This window comes from Leucoraja erinacea, chromosome 24 (genome assembly GCF_028641065.1).
Source record: "Leucoraja erinacea ecotype New England chromosome 24, Leri_hhj_1, whole genome shotgun sequence".
Taxonomy (NCBI): Eukaryota; Metazoa; Chordata; class Chondrichthyes; order Rajiformes; family Rajidae; genus Leucoraja; species Leucoraja erinaceus.
This window is the reverse complement of record NC_073400.1, coordinates 12,940,573-12,967,577: the sequence shown is the minus strand read 5'-3', so window position 1 is coordinate 12,967,577 and position 27,005 is coordinate 12,940,573. Positions and strand designations below refer to the sequence as shown.

The following is a 27,005-nucleotide window of genomic DNA, read 5'->3' as shown; positions in this document are numbered from 1 at the left end:
ACAACAAACCATGTAGTTATGAAAACAATCCTCCTTAGCTACTATTATGTAACCGAGTTTTAACAGAACATGAGTATTCTTGTTGGCCAACTTTCTAGCACTAACCCATCCTCTGAACCAAAATCCTTTGATCTTGCTCCCAAATCACCAACATCAACATTACCCAGACATCATTTCCCAAACACCAATTTGCCATGCCTTACGATCCAAGCATTTAGTTTAGTTTAGAGATACAGCGTGGAAACTGGCCCAGTGGCCCACCGAGTCCATGCTGACCATCGATCACCCGTACACTCGTTCTATCTCACACACTAGGATCAATTTGCAGAAGTCAATTAGCCTACAAACCTGCACGTCTTTGGAATGTGGGGGGAAACCGGAGCTCCCGGAAAAAAACTCTTGCAGTCGCAGATAGAAGGTGCAAACTCCATACAGACAGCACCCGTTGTCAGGATTGAACGCGGGTCTCTGGCATTGTTATGGGCCTGTCCCACTTAGGCAATTTTTTCGACGATTGCTGGTGCTGTCATAGTTGTAGCAGGTCACTGAAAAAACAGTGACTGGACCCCCCCTACAACAATGTCCACGACAATGTCTATGACAACCTACCACCTAGTCGACGTCAAACTACGGCAAGCTACCGACAACCAGCGACCCATTAGGACGTCCACCTATGACCACACCTATGACAACCTACGTCCACCCGCGACAAGCTACGACAAGGTACGACCCTGTCGGCGACAACTGAAGACAATTCAATTGCCGGTACCTGTCGCCGGTTGACGTAGGTTGACGTAGGTAGTCGCCAATAGAATTCACTGAAATCAGCACCGGCTACAACCTACAACCTACAACAGCACCTACGTCAGGATAAGACAAGCTACGATCATTGGCATCAAGCCAACAGTCGCCAACGGTCACCGAAATGTATTGAACATTTCAAAATCCAGCGGCAACCCGAAAAACGCTATGACTCTTTGGGCGACTTGAGGAGACTACTCACGGCCATACAGGCATCACCCCGCGATCTTGTATCGACAGCCCAGTCGCCTGAAGTCACCGAAAAAATCGTCTAAGTGGGACAGCAACTCTACTACTGTGCCACCCTCATTTACTAATATCCACAATCAAAATAACTGATCCATTGATTATTCAGTGATTCAATGGTACATTATTTTCACATGTACCTTGCTACAGTGTAGTTATATTTTGGCATACAGTTTAGTAAAAATCTTACTATGTATCCATGTGCAAAATTTTACGATTCTGTCACCGCCCTACCAAAACCATCCCAAAACATCCAAACAAGTGGTCTTTCCATTCTTTACACAAACCCACCCCCTATCGTGTTAACCCCTTCATGCCGCTACCCGGACTGAAAATGATAATATAACTTGGCTTGCAAGATCCAATTTGATAACAGAGTGTACAAGCTCAAGGTGATGCGTGATTATCAGGATGCTTCGTGATGGTGATATGTAATGTATAACCAGCTCAGAGCAAAGCTATAATCTAAGAGTCCCCCAACTCCAAAATGGTACAATTGTACAGTTACAGCCTACTCTCTCATTATAGTCTCATTACAGGAATTATAATCAAAGTCAACCTTGAGTTAATATGTATTCATGTACATACACACCAAGAAATAGAAGTATGTTCAGCATTAATTTAGCTTGTATTTATTATTATTAACTATAGGTATAAAGTAAAAAAATCTCAGAACTGGAATCTCTGCTTTAGTCTTTAGAGATACAGTGTGGAAACAAGTCCTTTGGCGACGACCAGTAATCCTCGTACATTAACACTATGCAACACACGAGGGAAAATTCACAGTTTTAACGGAAGCCAATTAACTTACAAACCTGTACGTCTTTGGAGAATGGGAGGAAACCGGAGCAGCCAGAGAAAACCCACACGGTCACAGCAAGAATGTACAAACTCCCCACAGACCACACCCGTAGTCAGGATCGAACCCAGGTCTCTAGCAGCTATAAGGCAACAGCTCTACTGCTGCGCCAGTGTGCCGCCCCGGTTTAACATTGTACTTAATTTAATATTCCTTCTGCTTCCCCATTTTACAATAACAGCATATAAACCACTTACCTCACGGTCCGCGATTGGTCTTCACTGCTGGGAGTAAAAGGAGAATCGGAGAAGAATCGAAGAGGACAAGAGTTTTTAATCTTCAACAGTTTTCAGAACGGCGCTCAACTGGTCAATAAAAATAGCTCCTCTATATTTTCCCCTTTGCCTGTTCCAACAACCAATAAGAAAAATGTGAAATTCTTGACCCATTTGATCGTCCAAGGCTGCCTGGTGTGAAACGTCAGTCATGTTATTTTGGAGGCAGATCTGACAACCATTTGCTGCCTGGGTTTTGTGTTGACAAGAGACCTACTCTGCTTACATTGAAACCCGATCACTGGTGACTCCAGCCCTTGTATTTAAATGTGGTCTGAAGCTGGTTTCAGTTCAACAAAGGGAGGTATCACACCAAAGAAGTCAAACAACGAGAAGCTGAGTAACAGGACTCTCTGAATTTTGGGCACACACTTGGAGACGAGCATCAAATGGTGCTTTTTTTATTGGTGCTTTTAAATTATCACACGAGCAAATATACGGTGAAATAATTTTCTTATATAGAGTTCAGTAGAGTTTTACCATGCCTAAGTACAATCCTCGATTAGTAAAGTGTACAGGAATAGTCTACTGAGCCCGCATGCAAGAAGCTCCAGGTTTTGGCTCCATGTTCAAAGTCCAGTCCACGCTCTACTTCTTACTGAGCGGCTTCCGATCCAGGCAAGCCCCAGGCTTCTGCAGGGCCTCCCTCTCCTTGCTCACCCACCTTGTGCCCCCGTGGGCTTCTTCCGCAGCTAACCTTGAGGGTGAGGTAGGCCAGACCCCCGACCCCCGACCCTCTCCTCTTCTACCTGCCCCCGCTTCTGGTTTGGTCGCGCTTGCCGCATGCAGTCACATGCATGTGGGACAGGCCCTTTTAGGTCGCGCTTGCCGCATGGAGTCGCATGCTCGTGAGACAGGCCCTTATCAGCGCCAGAGACCCGTGTTCGATCCTGACCATGGGCCCTGTGTATACAGAGTTTGTACGTTCTCCCTGTGACAGCGTGGGTTTTCTCCGGGTGCTCTGGTGTCCTCCCACATTCCAAAAGTTTGGAGGTTAATTGGCTATGGTAAAGTTATAAAAAAATTGTCTCTAATGTGTAGGATAGTGTTAATGTACGGGGACGGCATGGACTCAGCAGGCTGAAGGGCCTGTTTCCGCACTGCATCTCTAAAGCCTAAACGTAAATTAAAAACTAGATGTTGAGGAAATGGAGGTTGCCAGAGTGTAAGGGGAACAAGGAAATTGGAATTAGGATAAAATAGAATTATAGAATAGTTATGACTTAAAAGGAGGCCATTTAACTAATTGTGCCTGTCCCACTCAAAATATCTGTCCATTCTAATCCAACCGTCAAGTCTGTGTCCCTGCAAGTCACTAATCCTCAAGTTAATATCCAAGTACTATTGGAAAGTCATGAGGGCTTCTGGTGCTGCCTCTTTATCAGACTGAATTCGAGACTCCTCGATGAATATATTTCTTCCTCTCTGCTCTAATTTTTCTTCCGTTTAATTCTTTTTTACCCCTCTGCTAAAAAAAATGAGCCCTTATATCAACTATATCAGATGAGATTATTTTATCTTGTCATCGTGTTGGCACAGATATTGTGGGCTGAAGGGCCTGTTCTGTGCTGTAGTTTCTACATTCTATCTTATGTACCTGGGCGTCTCATAATTTTAATACACATTAATTAATTTCCCCGTCAACCTTACCCAGTTCCCAGGAAAATATGCTCACCTCCTTATACCTAAAATGTCAGCCTTCCTTTTATCATGGTTGATGGAGGTGGAGATTGGCAGATGGTCTGGGGTGTAAAGTATGTGTCAGTCATTAATAATCATTGCCAAGCGAGTCTGGGAGGAGGTGCACTGGCCCTTGTCAACATTCACCCGCAGCAGCTGAGTAACTCCATGGGCTTTGTGCTCCATGGGCTGTCCTCAAGGGCATACACTCACTCACACACACACGCATACACACACAATCACACTCACACACTCACACATACACACACTCACCTACACACACTCACACACACTCACACAAATGCTCACACTCACACGTGCTCACACACACACACACATACGTGCATGCACACACACTCACATACACACATGCATACATATACACACACACATACACACGCATGCATGCATGCATGCACACACACACATGCACACATACCCACACATGCGCACACACACACATGCATACATATACACACACACACTGGCACACACACATCCATACATATACACACACTCACAAAAACATACACTTACACACACACATTCACACACACATTCACACACACATGCACTCACACACACACATTCATCACGCACCCATACACAGACACACACGCACTCACATACAGATACACACACTCCCACACACACACATACACACACACATACATACACACACATATACATGGACACACACACATACACACACATATACACACACTCATACACACTTACACACACTCATACATACTCGCACACACACATAAATAAACACACACTCACACACCACCTGCCACTTGCTGTAAGATTTCCAACTCAATGGATGACGCCCTCGGACCTACCCAAAAATAATTAGATTAATTTATTGTTGTCACGAGTACAGAGGTTCAGTGAAAAGCATTTGTTTGCATGTATCCAGTCAAAAAATAGACTATACATGATTACAACCAAGCTGCCACAGTGCACAGATAAAGGATAACGAGTGTAACATTTAGTGCAAGATAAAGTCTGATGATGTCCGAGTAAAGACAGTTGAAAGGTCTTCAATGTGGTAGATGGGAAGTCCGGACCACACTCTAGCTGCTGTGAGAGACTCGCCAGCTAGAGTGATGACAACAGCTGAGAATACACTGTCCCTGAAACTTGCTGGTATTCCAGCGCAAGGAACTGTTCACAACTGAGTGTTCAGGACTTGCAGATTCCAAGGTCGAGGACTGCGTGTGGAGAAGCATTGCAGCCAGGTGCAAATACCACTCATTCTCATGCTTTGGGCCATGTCACTGCTGCACACTGAGAAACAGTGAGCCATGTAGAAGCTCTTCAGCAAGTTTGCTCAAGGAACGGATATTAAAGAAAATCGATGTCACCCTGATGGAAAGAGAATAATATGAAATGACGTACAGAGAGCAGTGACATATGAGCCTAATGTATTATGTATTGGCAAATGTTATGAACAAGGTCATATTTTAGAAGTCACAAGTCACAATACACAAATACACAAAGAGTCATCATGCATAGGTACAAAAGTATACATTATAATCCCAATGGTTCTTCTTTGTTCTGGGCAGTCCCCCATGCCAGGTCCTTCTATGTTCTGGGCGGTGCATCCTCGACTGCCCTCCGCCAGGACCTATGGCCCATCCTCAGCCTTTTTGTGCAACCGTTGCGTTTTGCTCAATACGTATGTAAGGTCGACAATCTTCTAAGAAGCCACTTAAATGTAACCAGAGACGTTGTTTCCACCATTGCTGCCTTACAGCACCAGACCCCAGGTTTGATGCTGCAACTGGGTGCTGTCTGTGTGGAGTTTGCACAGGGTCTCCCTGTGACCGCGTGGGTTTTCTCCGGGTGCTCCGATTTCCTCCCACATTTCAAAGACGTGCAGATTTGTAGGTTAATTGGCTTCTGTAAAAATACAGTATATTCCCTAATGTGTAAGATAGAACTAATGTATGGGTTGATTGTTGGTCGGTGATTGAATGAATGAATGATTGAATGAATGAATGAATGAATGAATGAATGAATGAATGAATGCATGTATGAATGAATGAATGATTGAATGAATGAATGTATGAATGAATGAATGAATGAATGAATGAATGAATGAATGCATGTATGAATGAATGAATGAATGAATGTATGAATGAATGAATGAATGAATGTATGAATGAATGAATGAATGATTGATTGATTGAATGATTGAATGAATGAATTGAATGAATGAATGAATGAATGAATGAATGAATGAATGGATGAATGAATGCATGAATGGATGAATACTTCATTGTCACATGTGACAAATCACAGTGAAATTCTTTGCTTGCATACCCAAGGTAATTGGTGCGGACACGGTGGGCTGAAGAGCCTGTTTCCACGGTTGTACCTCTAAACTAAACTAAACTAAACTAAACATTCTCTCGGGCAACGCATTTCAGGTACTCACCATTCTCTGGGTGAATCGACATACCCTGTATCCCCCCCCCTACTTTTCGTCTAAAGAAGGGTCCCAACATGAAACGTCACCCAACCTTTTTCTCCACAAATGCTGCCTGACCTGCTAAGATACTCCAGCGATTTATGTCTATCTTCGGCATATACCAGCATCTGCAGTTCCTTTGCACCCATCCAAAATTAGTGCTGAGTGAGTTGACTCCCTGGGTACACAAATAGCCCAATGATGGATGGATTGAAATATGCCTCTGATCATGTTTGATGTCCCAGGTGTCAAGATGTCCGGTCTGGAGGCTTCCCTGACCTCAGTCACAATGACGCAAAACAAGTTCGGTGATGGAGTCTAGTTTGGTGTCGGCCGATTGTCTTACATTTGTCAGGTGCACACAAGAACATCTCATGGCCATGTCAGTTTCCAAACTACATCTCTTGATTGGGCGTCTGCTGTGGCTCAGTACCCTGTGCTCTATTGAGAGTTCTGTTTGTTGTAAAGCCATCCTACTAATTTCAAAACTGATTACCTAGTATTACAGATTGTATGTTTATAGTATTTTTTTATTAATGTATATATTATCTGTGTGTATTGCATTTACTTATTAAGGCTTATTAAGTTGCAACAAGTAAGAATTTTATTAAATTATTCATGGCATTAATTGTCATAATTGTCAGTATCTTGACAATTAAATATACTTAACGTGATTATCAGTTGTAATTTATATGTAAACAGATTTTGTTCTCATTTGTATTAATGGCTGCTAACCACATTATTCCATCTCTTGAATAATCCAGAACAGTATTGTAAAACAAATTCATAAAAGAAGACATGGTGTCACGATGATATTGCCCTATTTGAATAACAAATCTCCAGTATTGGAATGCCTCTTAATAAAGAGTCTGAAGAAGGGTCCCGACCTAAAATATCACCTATCCATGTTCTTCAGGGATGCTGTCTGACCTGCTGAGTTACTCCAGCATTTTGTGTCTATCCTCAGTATACCAGCATTTGCAGTTCCTTTTCACTACATTTCATTTTTATATTTAGTCTTTTAAATTTAATTTTATAGATGCAGTGTGGGAACAGGCCCTTCGGCCCACTGAGTCCATGCCAGCCAAAGATCACCCGTACACTAAGTTCAATCCTACATACCAGGGACAACTTACAAGCCAAGTAACCTTCAAAGCTATACATCTTTGGAATGTGGGAGGAAACTGGAGCACTTGGAGAAAACCCATGTGGTCGCAGGGAGAATATCCAAATTCCGTACCCGTAGTCCAAATTGAACCCAGGTCGCTGGTGTTGTAAGGCAGCAACTCTACCACCGTGTCATCCATATTGCCTTCCATACTTTCAGAATTGCTCCATGCCAGTAGTTTCAGGACCCATAAAATGAAGTTCAAACAACTAGATCAGATAATGTTTTAATGGTTTCATTTAAAAAGTAAATATTGGACTGAGTTTCAGATCTAATCTCTACTTCAATTATAATGATCAGATTGTCCTGTATCTCTCTGCAGCCTAATGTGTCATCTCCTTAAATGGGTGTGGCACAGTGGCGCAGTGGTAGAGTTGCTGCCCTTACAGCTCCAGAGACCCGGGTTCAGTCCTGACTGATGCTGTCTGTGTGGAGTGTGTACGTTCTCCCCATGACCAAGTGGGTTTTCCCCAGGTGCTCCAGTTTCACCCTACACTACAAAGACATACAGGTTTGTAGGTTAATTTGCCTTCAGTAAATATAATGCAAATTGTCCCTTGGGCGTAGAATTGTGCTAGTGTACGGGATGACTGGGCGGCGTGGACTCGGTGGGCTGCAGGACTTGTTTCCACGCTGTATCTCTAAATTAAGTTAAACTAAGCTAAAGTGAGTTTTTCGTGGTTCATTCGCAGTTAAGGAACCTTCTTTGTGGCTACATTTAAAGTGTTTCAGTAGCAATGCGACTTCCCTTAGAATATTTTTTCAAAGTAAGTTGATTATAAAAAATAAACCAGAAGATCCAAAAGAATGCTCTCCTTCAGGGAGATTCATAGTGTTGTTCCCCAGCGTGAATGCCTTGTATTATAGTTAAATCGGCATCCACTTAAATAAAATTAACTCTGATCCATTCTTCTCAGAGCCAGGAATACATTAAAATTTTTCACCACCTCCTTAATAAACACATTTTGCAGATATTATTAGAAAATAGGCATAAATATGTGAACTATCTATCTTTATGAATGAGGGAAACTCAAAACAACGGGGCTATCGAATATGGGCCCTTTAGTTTTGCAATTAGATGCTTATTTTCACGGCAGAAAAGATTGCGATTTCCTTCTGACTGTTTTCCATGAGAATTGAGTTTATGTGTAGAATTTATGTGAAGAATATGTTGAGTGTAATGTGTAAATATTCAATCTTATTTCCTTATAACTGTGAGCTAGATAGGGCTCTTAAAAATAGCAGTCAGGGGATATGGGGAGAAGGTAGGAATGAGGTACTGATTGGGGATGATCAGCCAAGGTCACATTGAATGGCGGTGCTGGCTCGAAGGGGGGGGGGGGGGGGGGGGGGGTACAGTGGGGAAAGCACAGAGTCTCTTGCCCAGAGTGGTATGTGGAAAGGACAGGTTTAGAGGGATATGGGCCAAACGCAGGCAAGTGGGCCTCGTGTTGATGGAACATGTCGGTCAGTGTGGACAAGTTGGGCCAAAGGGCCTGTTTCTTCACTGTATGACTCTATGACTAAATTAATTGAATGGTGGATTGGAGCGTTTCAAAAACCAAGGCCCTTGTGTTCATATGCTGCAACAATATTGAATGATCCTGTCTTACTGACGGGAATGCATTTCAATTACACATCCCTTCCACAAATAGGTAAGTACACTTATTTTGGGATATATATCACCAGCGGTTATAATACTGAGTAATATGAACTGCCTGAGTGCTGTTACGCGGTTCTCCAATGACGTTCAATCACAAATATAATTCCTATAGTTATGATCCAGCAATAAAGAGTTGAACGCTGTTGAAAAGCTTTACTTTAGAGTTTAGAGAGTTTACAGATCCAGCACGGAAGCCCTTGAACCCACCGAGTCCAAGCCGACCAGCGATCACCCTGTACATTAGCACCATCCTACACACTAGGGACAATTTACAATTTACCTACAAACCTGTACGTCTTTGGAGTGCGGCAGGAAACCGGAGCACCCGGTGAAAAGCCACGCCATCTCGGGGAGAACATACAAACTCTGTACAGACAGCACCTGTTTATAGGATTATACTGTAACTGGGTTTCTGCCGCTGTAAGGCTGCAACTCAACTCACTGTGCTGCCAACTTAACCTCTTCAACCTAGTAAAATTATTTATCCAATTGTACCTTTTAAATTTAGAACAAATTAATAAAATAGGATACAGAACTATGGAAGCAGCTGCAAAATATTTAACAAAATGTAATTAGCCTAATATCTGAAAGAGTAGACCTCTTTTAATTGGAAACAGTTGTGTATTTTGTGGATACATAAAAGAGCGATGTGTTTTTTAAATATAGGTTATAATTTTGATTGTTTCAGAGCTAATAATCAAAATGAAGCAAATGGATTTAATATGTTCTAGCATTTAAACTTCAAATATAATGAAACATGCCAAGCAGCAATTAATTATTACAAAAAAAATCTAAATTACCATCTGCAAAAGCACAGATAATTTAGTCAGTGATATTATAGAATGCTGATATGTATTTAAGTATGGTTATTGCAGCAGTGTTTGTGAACTGAAAGATAAATGATATACATATGCACAGGAACTTAAAAGTGACTTATTTGGACAGGCATATCTGAGGATGGAGTTGGCAATTTTAGTTCCAGATAGATTTAACATTTGATCTTACATTCATTTTGCATTGCTTTCTGCCTTGGACTAAGTAAACAGAAAGTCACCCCAAACCAGACATCTTTCAATCCAATACTCTAATAATTTTCCCCACCCATCCTTTTTTGTCTGATATCCTTGATAACGCAACTGTGTAATTTTAATTTGTTTCATAATTACAATGACTTTATGCTTCAAATGGGAACAAAATACAATTAAAATGGCTAGACACAAAATGCTGGAGTAACTCAGCAGGTCAGGCAACATCTCTGGAGAAAATGGGAAGGTGATGTTTTGGGCTGCGACCCTTCTTCAGACTGAAGAAGGGTCACGACCTGAAATGTCACCAATCCATTTTCTCCAGAAATGCTGCCTGACATTGAGTTTCTCCAGCATTTTGAGTCTATCTTTGGTGTAAACCATCATCCATTTTTTCCAGGAATGTAGCAAAAAATGACAGTGAGTTAAATTCTCCAGCATTTTTTTAGTCTATCTTTGGTAAGTACACATATCATCAAAGTGCCTAGTATCATTTTTAATACAATTTAGTACAACTGTTTTTTGTTACAAAAAAAAGATGGGAAAAAAGAAGTTAGATGTTTAGAAGTGATATAGTGTGTGAAAAAGAGAAACTTTAATTCTAATGGAGTGATATTTCAGGTGGGAAAATAAAAGTCCAAGACTTCCCCTCTCTTTGTTCTTCCCCTTACATTGCTCTATCCTTACTGCATCCGGTTGTTGTGGTAGCCTGAGTCATCTCTACCATAGAGAAGCAGGTAACTGCAGATGTTGGTTTACAAAAGAAGACACAGAGTGCTGGAGTAGCTCAGTGGGTCAGGCAGCAACTCAGGAGAACATGGATAGGTAATATTACAGACCAAGACCCTTCTTCAAAGTTACAGTTAAAAGCTTTTCACAAGTTCATAAATACTAGGAGCAGAATTAGGCCATTTGGTCTACTTTGAGTCTACGTCGCCATTCAATCATGGCTGATGTACCTTTCCCTCTCAACCCCATTCTCATGACTTCTCTCCATAACCCCTGACACCCTTACAAATCAAGAATCTGTCAACATCTGCCTTAAAAATATCCATTGACTTGACCTCCACAGCCATCTGTGGCAATGAATTACGTGGCAATTAATTTTGTTTACATGCTATTCAGTCAAAGAAAGCCTATACTTTATTTTGACCGTTTTCAGGATATGTGTGTTATAAAGTGTTTTTATATGGAAGTGACATTAACTCTCTCCCTATAAGATAGGCACAAAATACTGGAGTAACTCAGCAGGACAGGCGGCATCTCTGGATAGAAGGAATGGGTGATGTTTCGGGTCGAGACCCTTCTCCTCCCTGTAAGCTTCGCTACAGTAGGGTTGCCTGCACCTCGCACTGTTATTGTTGCTAAAGATAGCACTGCAAGGTTGATTTTAAAAATGCATGGGCATTCATTAATTGGTTCAGAATCATCATCGCAAAAGCAACCATTGACAAACAAAATGGAACTTTTCTGGTCCAAGGCAATTTAAAAAATGAGAACAGAAATTTATCTTTACGGGAGATACCCCTGGGAGGGATTAAATTGCCATTGTGATTATTCATCTTCAAAAGAGAAAATGCATATCAATGGCACATATGGAAAAATGACAGCTGAACTTCTGCTGCTATTAATGTCATTACATTAATACCATCCCAGAGCCTCCATCTGAGAAACCTCCAATTAACAGTTATTTTGGGCCACGCACCCTGCATTTGTTCTATCTGTTAATTCCTCATTGACCTGATGATATCAGGCAAGTTTTCCTCTTAGCTTATCCTTTGTCACAGAGCATGATGTACAGAAAATAATCTGATAGACTCATTGAGTCATACAGTGTGGAAACAGGGCCTTCATCCCAAATTGCCCACACCGGCCAACATGTCCCAGCTACACTAGTCCCACCTACATGCATTTGGCCCATATCCCTCTAAACCTGTTCTATCCATGTACCTGTTAGGTTTTTTTTTTAATGTTGTGATAGTCCCAGCATCAACTACTTGCTCTGGCAGTTTGTTACATGCACCCACCACACTTTGTGTGAAAAAATTACCTTTCAGATTCCTATTAAATATTTTCCCCTTCACCTTAAGCCTATGATGTTTAATATTTATACTATTGAAAGGGCAGCAGAGACAAAAGTATCACAAGTTATGCTGATAATAATAAAGTGGCTTTATTGAGTCTAACACCATGATTTTAATGAGAGACAATGCTGTACAGTCCATTACACTCTTGTCCACTACGTAGAAACTCCACACAGACAGCACCGGAGGCCAGGATCAAACCTGGGTTTCTATAACATTCTAAATTTACCAGCTACACTATGGTGCCACCTCTGAGTTAAGTTTTATTTCCTATGAAGTTATGAAATTTACTTGATTGTCACATGTACTGAGATACAGTGAAAATATATTGTTGCATGCTAACCAGTCAGTGGAAAGACAATACATGATTACAATCGAGCCATCCACAGTGTACAGATACATGATCAAGGGGAAAACATTTTGTGCAAGATAAAGTCCAGCAAAGTCTGATTAATGATAGTCCAGGCATGGTCAATGAGGTCGAGAGTAGCTCAGGACCATTCTCTAGTTGTTGATAGAGTGGTTCAGTTGCCTGATAACAGCTGCCAAGAAATATTGGTGGGGGGGAAACTCTCCTCTTGTGGAGAACTAAAAATTAGGAGTGACAGACTCCAAATAAGGCATCAGCCATTTAGAATTTATTTTGAGAGACATTTCTTTATGCAGAGGGTTGTAAACTTTGTAATATTATGTTGCAAAGGCTGTGGATGCCTAGACAATGAGTGTTTTCAAGGCTGTGATTAGTGATTTTTAGAAACCATTCGAATTGGAAGATAAAGGAGACCGAGCAGGAAAGGCATTTGATCCGCCATGATCTCATTGAATAAGTTTGAATGGCTGAATAGTCTATTCCTGCTTCATCATCTGACATTCTTATCTCCAGAGTTGTGAAGACAGTGAAACCCCATTTTGTGTGGGCCCGGCAGAAGATAGAGGACAATCTGGACTTCATCTCTGGGCAGTCCATCGCAGGTACTGACCTCCCCACCATCGAAGGGCAGCCTGCATCATCAGAGATCCACATCACCCTGGCCACACTCTCATTTTACTCATGCCATTGGGAAGAAGGTTAAAGTGCCTGAAAGCTGTAACATCAGGTTCAGGTGCAAGTTCTTCCCTGCAACCATTAAACACTGCAACATCCAAATAAGCTCCTAACTACATAGACTTGGGGGCACTATGTTTATTTTTTTATATAAATATATATACCGAAGAAGGGTTCCGACCCAAAATGTCACCCATCTTTTTTCTCCAGAGATGCTGGCTGACCCGTTGAATTACTGCAGCACTTTGTGTCTATCTTCGGTATAAACCAGCATCTGCAGTTCCTTCCTACACACTATATCTTTATATTTAGAAGATGGACACAACATGCTGGAGTAACTCAGCGGGACAGGGAGCATCTCTGGAGAGAAGGAATGGGTGATGTTTCGGGTCGAGACCCAGCTGCTGCAAGTAGTAATTTCATTGTTTCAATTTGGGACATATGACAATAAAACACTCTTGACTTGACTTGACCCTTGAGTTGGGAGTCAGAGGAAGAGCTTTTTTGCAATGATCCTTAGATGTGAAGAGCCAATTCCATTTGATGAAGATTCCCTCATTGTCTCCAATGTGACATCTACATGCCATGGCAAGCAGAATAAAAAAAGAAGTGTACGTGTAGAGATTTTTATTGTACAAAGCAGAAGAATAAAAATCTCCACATACACTTCCTTTTTTATTCTGCGTTATAGATTAATCTTCTGAGATTAGGGTCATACAGTCAAACAGAGTGGAAACAGGCCCTTTGACCCAACTTGCCCACACCGACCAATGTGTCCCATCTACACAAGTCCCCCTGCTTGTGTTTAGCCCATATGCATCTAACCCTACATCCATACACCCACCACCCTTTGTGTGAAAAAGTTACCCCTCAGGTTCCTATTAAGTCTTTCCCACCTCACCTTAAACCTATGTTCTCTGGTTCACAATTCCCCTACTCTGGGCAAGAGACTCTGTGCATCTACCCGGTCTATTCCTCTCATAATTTTGTACACCTCTGTAAGATCACCCCTCATCCTCCTGCACTACAAGGAATCAAGTCGTCGCCTGCTCAAACTCTCCTTATTAGGTCACAATAAACAAATAAGTGAAATAAACAGCACCTTAATAAGGGAAAGTAGAACCCTTGTGATAACTTGTTAAATTACTTTGTTGAAAGAAAAAGTAGATCCTTGTAGAAAGTCAAGACATTTGAAATATAACTCAGTGAAACAGAAACAAGCCTTCACCCTCCATCAGGGATACAGGTGGTGAAAGTAGGAATAGATGCTTTGTAAACTCTTTTCCAAAATAACCTTACTCTCCACACTGACAAATTGATTTGATCCACACAATGCAGCTGTTACTGACAATAGATTATTTTGAAACTCAGCTTCATGACGTCCACTTCATTTCTTCTTACGTTTCCCCAATCTTGAACCACTCTCGCCCGCGTCTTGTGATTTACACCGAGTTACATCCCTGTTGTTGGAGACATAAGGAATTGCAGATGCTGGAGCCTTGAGCTAAATACCGAGCGCCGAAATAACTCAATGGGTCAGGCAGCATCTGGGGAGGGAATGGACAGGTGACATGGGTCAAGTGTTCCCAATGTGGCCGCCTTTCCATCGGCAAGACCAAACGTACACTCGGCGACCGTTTTGTTGAACACTCGCGCTCGGTCCGCCAAGGCCTGCTTGATCTTATGGTTACTAACCATTCCCCTTCCTTCCTGTTCTGACCTTTCTACCCTGGGCCTCCTCCATTGGCAGGATGTCGCCATATGCAAACTGGAAGACAACAGCACCCTCATACTCTGTATGGGTGGCTTACAACTTAATGGCATGAGCAATGAATTCTCTGTTTTTAGATAATTAACCTGCACACCACCTATCCCTTCTCCCCAGTGTCCCACCTGGATGTGCCCCCACCCCCTTCCCTCCCCCTCCTCTCCTACCCATATTAAATCATCTGGCTTCACAAACGCCTCCTTTTCTACCCTTATCCCAAACCTTTTGTCTTTTCGGCCGTTGTCTGACCATCTGCCTATCAGACTCCACCATCACCTGTATCAGCCTTTGTCCTGCTCCTCCTCTCTTCCAGCTTACTTTCCCCTCCCCACCCTCACCCCTCACCACCACATTCAGTCTGAAGGAGGGTTCTGACCCGAAACATTACTTATCCCCATTCTCCAGAGATGCTGCCTGAACTGCTGAGTTACGCCAGCATTTTGTGTCTTTTTGCGCAGATACTTATTCAATTTAGGCCAAAGATCAAAAGTGCACTATCGTCCATGGCCAGTTTCCAAGATAAACCATCATGAAAATTGAAATATCTGAGAAGTGTGCAGAAAAGTGATTTTTATTTATTCTGATGCTTTTACAGTCTATTTATGTTACTTGTCGCATGGATTAGTATGAATGCAGTTCCCTTTATGTCCCCTGAAGTGAAAATTTGAAAAAGGGTTCTGTTTCGAAAGGTCACGTATCCATGTTCTCCAGAGATGCTGCCTGTTCTGCTGAGCGACTCCAGCACTTTTATTAGTATAGACCAGTGTCTTTTTTTAGCATAAAGTTTGTGGCTGGCCTTGTTCTGAGCTAGGTTTCTCAGTAATGACTCCCCTTGCAAGTATGTACGTAACAAATCCCCAAAAGCCAAACCAGCTGCAATTGGTATTTGAACCGGTACAAACAAACTCAGACCATTAGCTCTGTTCTACACTCACCACCTACATTATGGGGGAGGTATTTGCATTTAAAACACAGCTGTTCCTGTCTTACTTGCGCACAGTGTCAATTACCAATGCTATTTGCTATTATAACTGATGCAACAGATAATCCAGTGCCAGGCCCAGAGTCTTAATGAAAGGGTTTGCATTAAATGGAGACCTTAAATCAAGGCCTTAGGAACCATGAAGCGCTTTTGCAATGTTTTTACTGGTGCAATGTTGAGAGATCACAAATAGCTGTAGGAATAACATAAAGGGCCTGTCCTGAGTTATTCAAGAATTCTGTTTAGTTTTCAAACTCGCAGAATGTTAGTTACGAGTCCGTAGGAGGCCATAGGAGTCCATGGATATATCGTTGCGGCTCGTTATGCCAGCCGTACGTACTCGTGGCATCAGGTAAGTCGGGACGAGTTTTCAGCATGATGAAAAATGTTCACGAGTTAAAAAATAGCCCCGAGTTCCTAGGGCTGGCATAACGAGCCGCTACGAAATATACACGGCCTCCTACGGACTCGTTACGAACATTCTGCGAGTTTGAAAACTCGGGAACATTTGTGAATAACTCGGGAGAATTTGTGAATAACTCGGGAAAGTGGCACAGGACCGTAAGTATTTGAAGGGTCTCGACCCGAAACGTCACCCATTCCTTCTCTCCAGAGATGCTGCCTGTCCCACTGAGTTACCACAGCTTTTTGTGTCTATCTTCGATTTCAACCAGCATCTGCTGTTCCTTCCTACACATAAGCATTTTGTCCTCACAAACTCAGATCATTATTATTGCAATACATTTTAATGTAAGGCTGGTTATTATTTGAGAACTATGTGGGAGAAATCTCTTGCTAGCTTCATGTGCATGACAGCAGCAACTGTTTTATTTACAGAGTTTTCAAAACTTGCTTTCATCATTATAGAGAACAGTACCATGCACTGTTACAACAATATTGCAGATTTTACTGACAAAAACTTTCTCCCAGTGCACAGAGATAAGTTGCAAGCTTAATCATTAAATTTAATACGTTTACCTTTCCCAAAGCCAATCCTGACCCGAAACCTCACGTAACCATGTTCTCCAGAGAGGCTACCTGACCCATTGAGTCACTCCAGCACTGTCGTTTTTTATTTTGTAAACCAGCACCAGCACCCTTAACATAGAAACATAGAAATTAGGTGCAGGAGTAGGCCATTCGGCCCTTCGAGCCTGCACCGCCATTCAATATGATCATGGCTGATCATCCAACTCAGTATCCCGTACCTGCCTTCTCTCCATACCTCCTGATCCCCTTAGCCACAAGGGCCACATCTAACTCCCTCTTAAATATAGCCAATGAACTGGCCTCAACTACCCTCTGTGGCAGAGAGTTCCAGAGATTCACCACTCTCTGTGTGAAAAAAGTTCTTCTCATCTCGGTTTTAAAGGATTTCCCCCTTATCCTTAAGCTGTGACCCCTTAAGCACTGTTTTTATTTGGAGTGCAGAGGGCTGAGGGATGATATTGTAGAGATATATAAAATCATGAGAGAAATAGATTAAGTGAATGATCTTATTCTTATGGTAGGGGAGTTCGGAACTGGAGGGCGTTGGTTTATGTTCTAAAGGAACCTTGAGGGGGATTTATTTCCCCAATGAACAATTTGCCAAAGTAGGTTATATTTGTGGGCAAACAGGCAACGTTTAAAAATCAATTAAACAGGTTTGTGTTTAGGAGATATATAGAGGGAAATGGGCCAAATGCAGGCAGATGGGACCAGCTGAGCTATAAAACCTGTTTGGCATGGACAAGTTTGGCCAACGGGCCTGTTTCCATGCTGTATGATTCTATGAACTTAAATATAGCAGATCAGTCTGAAGGGGTCCCAACCTAAAACATCACTGATCCATTTTCTCCAGAGATGCAGCCTGACCCATTGAGTTACTCCAGCACTTTGTGTCTTTCTTTAGCAGATCATTTTCTCTGTCGTGTATAACTTTGCATTATTGCTCCTCTAGCATTTAATCTCTCCTTCCATGTCAACACTGATCTTTCATTCTTTACTCTCCTCTCCACAATCTGTATGTTAAAACATGTCAATTATTCTCGCCAATTATCCTGAGGAAAAATCATTTACTTCAGTTTAGTTTATTTTCACTTGTACCGAGGTACAGTGAAAAGCTGTTGTTGCATGCTAACCAGTCAGCGGAAGGACAATGCGTGATTACAATTGAGCCATTTGCAGTGTACAGATACATGATAAGGGGCCAACTTTTAGTGCAAGGTAAAGCCAGCAAAGTTCGATCAAAGCTAGTCCGATGGTCACCAATGAGGTAGATAGTAGTTCAGGACTGCTCTCTACTTGTGGTAGGATGGTTCAGTTGCCTGATAACAGCTGGGAAGAAGCTGTCCCTGAATCTGGAGGTGTGTGTTTTCACATTTCTGTACCTTTTGCCCGAGTGGAGAGGGGAGAGGAGTGGACAGGGTGTGACACCCTCGACCTGAAATAATACCTCTGATTCTCCATCAACCGATGCTGTCTGACCTGCTGATTATTTCCCACTTTATCTGCTTTTATTTCTCACAGTGAGATGAAGACCAATGAATTAGTTTAACTCTAGTGAGTTTGGAATTTGGATGGCGTGGAGTTGCCAGAGAATGGGTAATAGGAACGTCTTGAATAATCACACCTGATGAGTACAACAGTGGTGTGGAGGCTTCATCGGCAGATGAGCTACAATAAAGCCAATGTCAGATTGTGCTGAAAAGTGGAGGATGGTGCAGTCGCTTAAGTACCTGAAGATAGGCACAAAATGCTGGAGTGACTCAGTGGGTCAGGCAGCATCTGTGAAGAATGGTGGCGTTTCGGATTGAGACACTTCTTCTGACTGAGAGTCAGGGAAGGTTCAGGGAGGTCTGAAAAGGTTCAGAAGAAATCAGAGCCGGCACCGAAGACCAAGGAAAGGTGGAGCCCACAATGGTCCATTGTTGGGTGTGGAAGAGGTGGTAACGAAGGGATATATGGATGCAAAGAGTGGAACCAGCAGGACAACTTGGGTGGGGGAGGGACGGAGAAAAAGAGAATGCAAGGGTTATTTGGCATTAGATAAATCAATATTCATACTGCTGGGTTATAAGCTGTTCCCATAATTGGTGTGTGGCCTCACTCTGACAGTGGAGGAGGCTTAGGACAGAAAAGCTTAAATATCAGAACTGATAAGTCAGTACCTGCTGTCATTTCCCTATTATAACCCCAAGCAATGACAAGAGCTGATGCAGTGAATTTCCAATTTAATCTTCAGAATTTAATGCTATGAGAAACAATGGATCATAAAAACATTGGCAGCTGCATCTGTAACTGTCAGCAGTTCATCACTCAGTACCACCAAGTTTCAAATTACTCCCTGTATGTGCAACTTACTCCTCCGTTGCCAGAGTGAGGCCACACACAAACTGGAGGAACGCCTCATATCCGTCTTGGGTAGCTTACAACCCAACAGTTTGAACACTGAATTCTCCATAGAAACATAGAAACATAGAAATTAGGTGCAGGAGTAGGCCATTCGGCCCTTCGATCCTGCACCGCCATTTAATATGATCATGGCTGATCATCCAACTCAGTATCCCGTACCTGCCTTTTCTCCATACCCTCTGATCCCCTTGGCCATAAGGGCCACATCTAACTCCCTCTTAAATATAGCCAATGAACTGGCCTCAACTACCCTCTGTGGCAGAGAGTTCCAGAGATTCACCACTCTCTGTGTGAAAAAAGTTCTCCTCATCTCGGTTTTAAAGGATTTCCCCCTTATCCTTAAGCTGTGACCCCTTGTCCTGGACTTCCCCAACATCGGAAACAATTTTCCTGCATCTAGCCTGTCCAACCCCTTAAGAATTTTGTAAGTTTCTATAAGATCCCCTCTCAATCTCCTAAACTCTAGAGAGTATAAACCAAGTCTATCCAGTCTTTCTTCATAAGACAGTCCTGACATCCCAGGAATCAGTCTGGTGAACCTTCTCTGCACTCCCTCTATGGCAATAATATCCTTCCTCAGATTTGGAGACCAAAACTGCACGCAATACTCCAGGTGTGGTCTCACCAAGACCCTATACAACTGCAGTAGAACCTCCCTGCTCCTATACTCAAATCCTCTTGCTATGAAAGCCAACATGCCATTCGCTTTCTTTACTGCCTGCTGCACCTGCATGCCTACCTTCAATGACTGGTGTACCATGACACCCAGGTCTCGCTGCATCTCCCCCTTTCCCAATCGGCCACCGTTTAGATAATAATCTGCTTTCCCGTTTTTGCCACCAAAATGGATAACCTCACATTTATCCACATTAAACTGCATCTGCCAAACATTTGCCCACTCACCCAGCCTATCCAAGTAACCTTGCAGTCTCCTAGCATCCTCCTCACACCTAACACTGCCCCCCAGCTTAGTGTCATCCGCAAACTTGGAGATATTGCCTTCAATTCCCTCATCCAGATCATTAATATATATTGTAAATAGCTGGGGTCCCAGTACTGAGCCTTGCGGTACCCCACTAGTCACTGCCTGCCATTGTGAAAAGGACCCGTTTACTCCTACTCTTTGCTTCCTGTTTGCCAGCCAGTTCTCTATCCACATCAATACTGAACCCCCAATGCCATGTGCTTTAAGTTTGTATACTAATCTCTTATGTGGGACCTTGTCGAAAGCCTTCTGGAAGTCCAGATACACCACATCCACTGGTTCTCCCCTATCCACGCTACTAGTTACATCCTCGAAAAATTCTATAAGATTCGTCAGACATGATTTACCTTTCGTAAATCCATGCTGACTTTGTCCAATGATTTCACCACTTTCTAAATGTGCTGCTATCCCATCTTTAATAACTGACTCTAGCAGTTTCCCCACTACCGATGTTAGGCTAACTGGTCTGTAATTCCCCGTTTTCTCTCTCCCTCCCTTCTTAAAAAGTGGGGTTACGTTTGCTACCCGCCAATCCTCTGGAACTACTCCAGAATCTAAGGAGTTTTGAAAGATTATTACTAATGCATCCACTATTTCTGGAGCTACTTCCTTAAGTACTCTGGGATGCAGCCTATCTGGCCCTGGGGATTTATCGGCCTTTAATCCATTCAATTTACCCAACACCACTTCCCGACTAACCTGGATTTCACTCAATTCCTCCACCTCCTTTGACCCGCGGGCCCCTGCTATTTCCGGCAGATCATTTATGTCTTCCTTAGTGAAGACGGAACCAAAGTAGTTATTCAATTGGTCCGCCATATCCTGGTTCCCCATGATCAACTCACCTGTTTCTGACTGCAAGGGACCTACATTTGTTTTAACTAATCTCTTTCTTTTCACATATCTATAAAAACTTTTGCAGTCAGATTTTATGTTCACTGCCAGTTTTCTTTCATAATCCATTTTTCCTTTTCTAATTAAGCCCTTCGTCCTCCTCTGCTGGTCTCTGAATTTCTCCCAGTCCTCCGGTATGCTGCTTTTTCTGGCTAGTTTGTACGCATCATCCTTTGCTTTGATACTATCCCTGATTTCCCTTGTTATCCATGGATGCACTACCTTCCCTGATTTATTCTTTTGCCAAACTGGGATGAACAATTTTTGTAGTTCATCCATGTAGTCTTTAAATGCCTTCCATTGCATATCCACCGTCAACCCTTTTAGAATTAATTGCCAATTTTAGGTAACAACAAAACCCTCCCCCCCTCTCTCTTCTGACCTCCAAACACCCCCACCCCCCCCATTGCCCATTGCCCTGTGCCCCATCTAGACACGCCTACTTGTCCCATCCCTCTACATTAGCTTCAAAGACTAGGAGTAAACGGGTCCTTTTCACAATGGCAGGCAGTGACTAGTGGGGTACCGCAAGGCTCAGTACTGGGACCCCAGCTATTTACAATATATATTAATGATCTGGATGAGGGAATTGAAGGCAATATCTCCAAGTTTGCGGATGACACTAAGCTGGGGGGCAGTGTTAGGTGTGAGGAGGATGCTAGGAGACTGCAAGGTGACTTGGATAGGCTGGGTGAGTGGGCAAATGTTTGGCAGATGCAGTATAATGTGGATAAATGTGAGGTTATCCATTTTGGTGGCAAAAACGGGAAAGCAGACTATTATCTAAATGATGGCCGATTGGGAAAGGGGGAGATGCAGCGAGACCTGGGTGTCATGGTACACCAGTCATTGAAGGTAGGCATGCAGGCGCAGCAGGCAGTAAAGAAAGCGAATGGTATGTTGGCTTTCATAGCAAGAGGATTTGAGTATAGGAGCAGGGAGGTTCTACTGCAGTTGTACAGGGTCTTGGTGAGACCACACCTGGAGTATTGCGTGCAGTTTTGGTCTCCAAATCTGAGGAAGGACATTATTGCCATAGAGGGAGTGCAGAGAAGGTTCACCAGACTGATTTCTGGGATGTCAGGACTGTCTTATGAAGAAAGACTGGATAGACTTGGTTTATACGCTCTAGAATTTAGGAGATTGAGAGGGGATCTTATAGAAACTTACAAAATTCTTAAGGGGTTGGACAGGCTAGATGCAGAAAGATTGTTCCCGATGTTGGGGAAGTCCAGGACAAGGGGTCACAGCTTAAGGATAAGGGGGAAATCCTTTAAAACCGAGATGAGGAGAACTTTTTTCACACATAGAGTGGTGAATCTCTGGAACTCTCTGCCACAGAGGGTAGTTGAGGCCAGTTCATTGGCTATATTTAAGAGGGAGTTAGATGTGGCCCTTGTGGCCAAGGAGATCAGAGGGTATGGAGAGAAGGCAGGTACGGGATACTGAGTTGGATGATCAGCCATGATCATATTGAATGGCGGTGCAGGCTCGAAGGGCCGAATGGCCTACTCCTGCACCTATTTTCTATGTTTCTATGTTTCACAATTCGCAACTCCTCAATCCTTTCATCTCACACCTTCTGTCTTTTCACCTCTTGTCTACGTGTGGTCTGCCGATCTTTCACCTGTATCAACCTATTACCTGCCAGGCTTTGACCCTGCTCCTCCTCTCTTCCAGCTTTCTTCTCTACTCCCCCTCCACAATCACTAAAGAAGGGGCCTGCCTTGACATCACCTTCCTGGTCCGCTGACTTACTTCAGCTCTTTGTTTATTTTTTTTTGTTGCATGTATTAAACGTTGTTACTTTTCCAACTGCCCATTAATGCACGGTGGCGCAGCGGTAGAGTTGTTGCCTTACAGCGCCAGAGACCCAGGTCCGATCCTGACAACGGGTGCTGTCTGTACAGAGTTTATATGTTATCCCCATGACCTACCTGGCTTAATCCAAGATCTTTAGTTTCCTCCCACACTCCAAAGACTTACAGGTTTGTAGGTTAATTGGCTTGGTATAAATGTAAATTGTCCCCAGTGTGTGCAGGATAGTGTTCATGTGCGGGGATCATTGGTTGCTGCGGACTTGGTGGGCCGAAGGGCCTGTTTCTGCACTGGAACTCTAAACTAAACTAAACTAAACTAAACTAAACTAAACTACTGCTGAATTGCTCATATTCCCCAGGGCAGTAAATTCCTGTCTATTGACTTCCCATGAAGGAGAACAGTTGCCCACTAGGTTAATATTAACTATTTTTTAATTGCATGACTTTGTTTTAAGGTTTTAAATATTTTAAGTATCTTAACTGTTGAAAATACTTTTGTTTTTTCTATTGCGTTTCAATATTCTAATAATCTTCCAAATCTCTTAATGCCATATATCATTGTCATAGTTTTCATTGTTTTTAAAATATTAAAAGACCTTAGCCTTTGGAACAGCCAATTCGACAAGAGTTCACGGATTAGCCACCTGTCAAAGTTGTCGCTACTGTGTATGTGGGCACAGGTTGAAGTGAAGTGACCTGCATCAGTGAAGACTGCCTAATAAGGGAGTGTTATTGATCAGAAGGAAGTGCTTTGAATGATTGTCAAGGTCCTACATCTGTCCAGTCTTATGGACCAACCTTTACGATGTACACACCAGAGAAAAAAGGTTTCATGTAGTGTAAAATAAAATGCCATCTCCCTTACACTGCATTCAGCCCTGGATTATCCTGGTATAACAGAATAAAAGCAAACAGGTTATCGTGTATCTGATCAGGCATTGAATTAAACAAAAGCAATAATAAATAATGTATGAGAAGGTGGGATAACATTGAACAGGTGTTCATGGCTGATCGATGGCAGTGTAGACTCAGTGGGCTGAAGGGCCTGTTTCCATGCTGTGGCTCTAAACTAAACTAAATCAAACAGGGTGTACTTCACCTCAGTCTGTAACCTCTGCCTTAGGATATCCTTCATTTCGCTATTAAGCCAGGGACCAACATTCGTACAAGGCGATAAGGAGCAGAGCATCTCTGCAGCAACATGGAGCATGTCTAGACCAAAGGATCCAGCCAAAGCAACCTGCTGTAGTCTGAACTAGGTGGCAATGAACAGATCAGAAATCCCATAGACTTGCCATGTCCAAGCATGAAAGGTGGTAATCAGAGGCCTGGTTCTTCACCGACATCAGACCTTGCACAAAAGAAAGTAGGTTGTATTTTGTTGGAGGCTCATCATCTCAACCTGGGAATGTTGTTACAAGAGCTCGTCAGGGCAGTATACTTGCCCCTGTAACGTTCAGCTGCTGGAAAGCCTATGAGGTCCCGAACGGACTCTCTTGTCCTATCCCGTCAGTCCACCCTACAGTGAGTGTCGGTGTGATCGCTGCCGAACCCATAGTCATCCCCAAAGCCACAGCCTCAATACCCTCAACCTTTGCCACACTGCATGATATCAACTCCAGGCACATTATCCAGCCAGCTTTTTCAAGATCACCTCAAAGTCACAAACCACCCTGACAGACATATATCATTGTTCCATTTTTGGTGCTGGGAACTAAATCTCCAAGCTTATCAGCTCATAGCACTGTGGGACCATCATTCTCAAGGACAGCGAGGGATGGATGTTAAATGTTGGCCTTGCAAGCCGCATGCCTACGCGATGTATAAATAAAAAATATAATAGCAAAACACTTTACTGTTACTCTAACATCTAAGAAATGATGTTCTATTTTAGCGAAAGTCAATCGATGACAGACGATACTTTAAGATTCATTATGCAAACAGACTTAAGGTCAAAGCATCATAAGGCAGATAATCTTTCCCTCAAACATCAGCAGCTCTGTGTGAGACTTTGTGCATCTCTTCTGGCTGACATAGCAATGGTTTATTTTCAGTGTCTTAGATATCACAGTCAGTTAAATGAGAACAAGGGATTGTTTCATCGTTTGTTAAACCGAATTGTAACTTAAAACTTTGAAAACAATTCTCTCTCATTGTCTCGTTGATAAACCTGGATGAGGCAGGGAAGTCGAATAATATATGAATACTCTCCCAGATATTCTGATGCACAACAATCATGGAATCCCTACCAACTTCTGATATCAATAATAAATAAAAATGACATGTAATGTCCATATCTTGGTTTAGTTTAGTTTATTTAGTTTAGTGTAATATAGTTTAGTTTTGTTTAGAGATACAGCACAGAAACAGGCCCTTTGGCCCACCGAGTCCACACCAACCATTAACACTGCCCAACACACAATAGGGGCAACCTTACTTTTACACCAAGCCAATTCACCTACAAACTTGTACGACTTTTGAAGTGTGGGAGGAAATCGAAGATCTCGGGATAAAACCCACAATAGGTCACAGGGAGAACGTACAAACTCCGTACAGATAGCACCTGTAGTCAGGAGTGAACCCGGGACTCTGGCGCTGTAAGGCAGCAGCTCTGCTGCCCTTTAGTTGGACATAAGTGGACCGACCGTAAGAGGTCTAAACTCTCTCAGACAAGACTAATATAACCTCAAACAACTGTCACTGACATAGAGCTGCAACAAAAGAAGGTAAGGTATGGAGTTATATTTACTATAAATACAGTTGGATTAACTACTTAGATCAAGAGTTTATATTCCAATGTAAGTTTGAATAGATGTAGCTTAACTGAGAGGTGATCTTACTGAAAAGAGCAAGAATGTGGAAAAGCTTTGACCATAAGACATAGGAGCAGAATTCGGCCATTCGGCCCGTTTAGTTTGTTCCACTATTCGATTATGGCTGAGCTATTTTTCCCTCTCAACCCCATTCTCCTGCCTCCTCCTTGTTACTTTTGACATCCTTACTAATCAAGAATGTATCAATTTCTGCTTTAAAAATACCCGATGATGGCCTCCACAACTGTCTGTGGCAATGAATTTCACAGATTCACCACCCTCCAGCTAAAGATATCCCTCCTCATCTTTAAAGGTGCGTCCTTTTATTCTGAGGCTGTCACCTCCTGACTCTTCCACTACTGGATACATACTCTCCACATCCACTCTATCTAGGCCTTTCAATATTTGGTTGGTTTCAATGAGATTCTCCTCGTCCCTCTCAACTTGACCAGATGATGATGTTTCACTTGGTTGGGGGTCTGGGGAAACAGTCTCAGGATAGAAGGCCATGCATTTAAGACTGAGATGAGAAAGGATTTAATTTCCTTGAGATATTTGAAAGTTATAGAGGTACGGTAAACTTCAGATGCTGGTTTACCAAAAAATCGCAGAAAGTGCTGGAGAAACTCAACGGGTCTAGCAGCATCTCTGGAGGACATGAATAGATGCCCTTTTGGGTCGGCACCCTTCTTCAGACAGAGTTCTCAAGAAGGGTCCTGACCAAAAACCTTGCCTATCCATGTCCTCAAGAGATGCTGCCAGATCTGTCATTATTCCAGCACTTTGTGCTTCTTTTTAATCATTACAATTCTCTATTCCAGACTCATTGCATATACTCAAAACACAGATGGAAAGATCTTTAGATTACGGGAGAATTTAAGATTATGAGGGGGAAAAAAGACACAAATTGCGAGAGGAACTTAACGGGCGAGGCATCATCTCTGAAGAACATGTATAGGTGAAGTTTTGGGTCGGATTCTTGCTTCAGCCTCAAGATTATGGGAATTCGACAAGGAAGTGGA

At 42.6% G+C, this 27,005-nt stretch overlaps 1 protein-coding gene across 2 annotated transcripts in view; it reads right to left on the bottom strand.

Annotated features, from left to right (window-relative positions):
- Window positions 1-27,005, bottom strand: part of tnni1b (troponin I type 1b (skeletal, slow)) — a 55,340-nt gene that overhangs the window by 20,557 nt on the left and 7,778 nt on the right. The window contains exon 1 of one of the 2 annotated variants that reach the window (XM_055654544.1): window positions 2,104-2,305. The exons of the other annotated variant lie outside the window; for it this stretch is intronic. The gene's annotated coding sequence lies outside the window, so the exon portion shown is untranslated. Of the gene's footprint in view, window positions 1-2,103; window positions 2,306-27,005 lie in introns of those variants that run through there. 2 annotated transcript variants of the gene reach the window in all.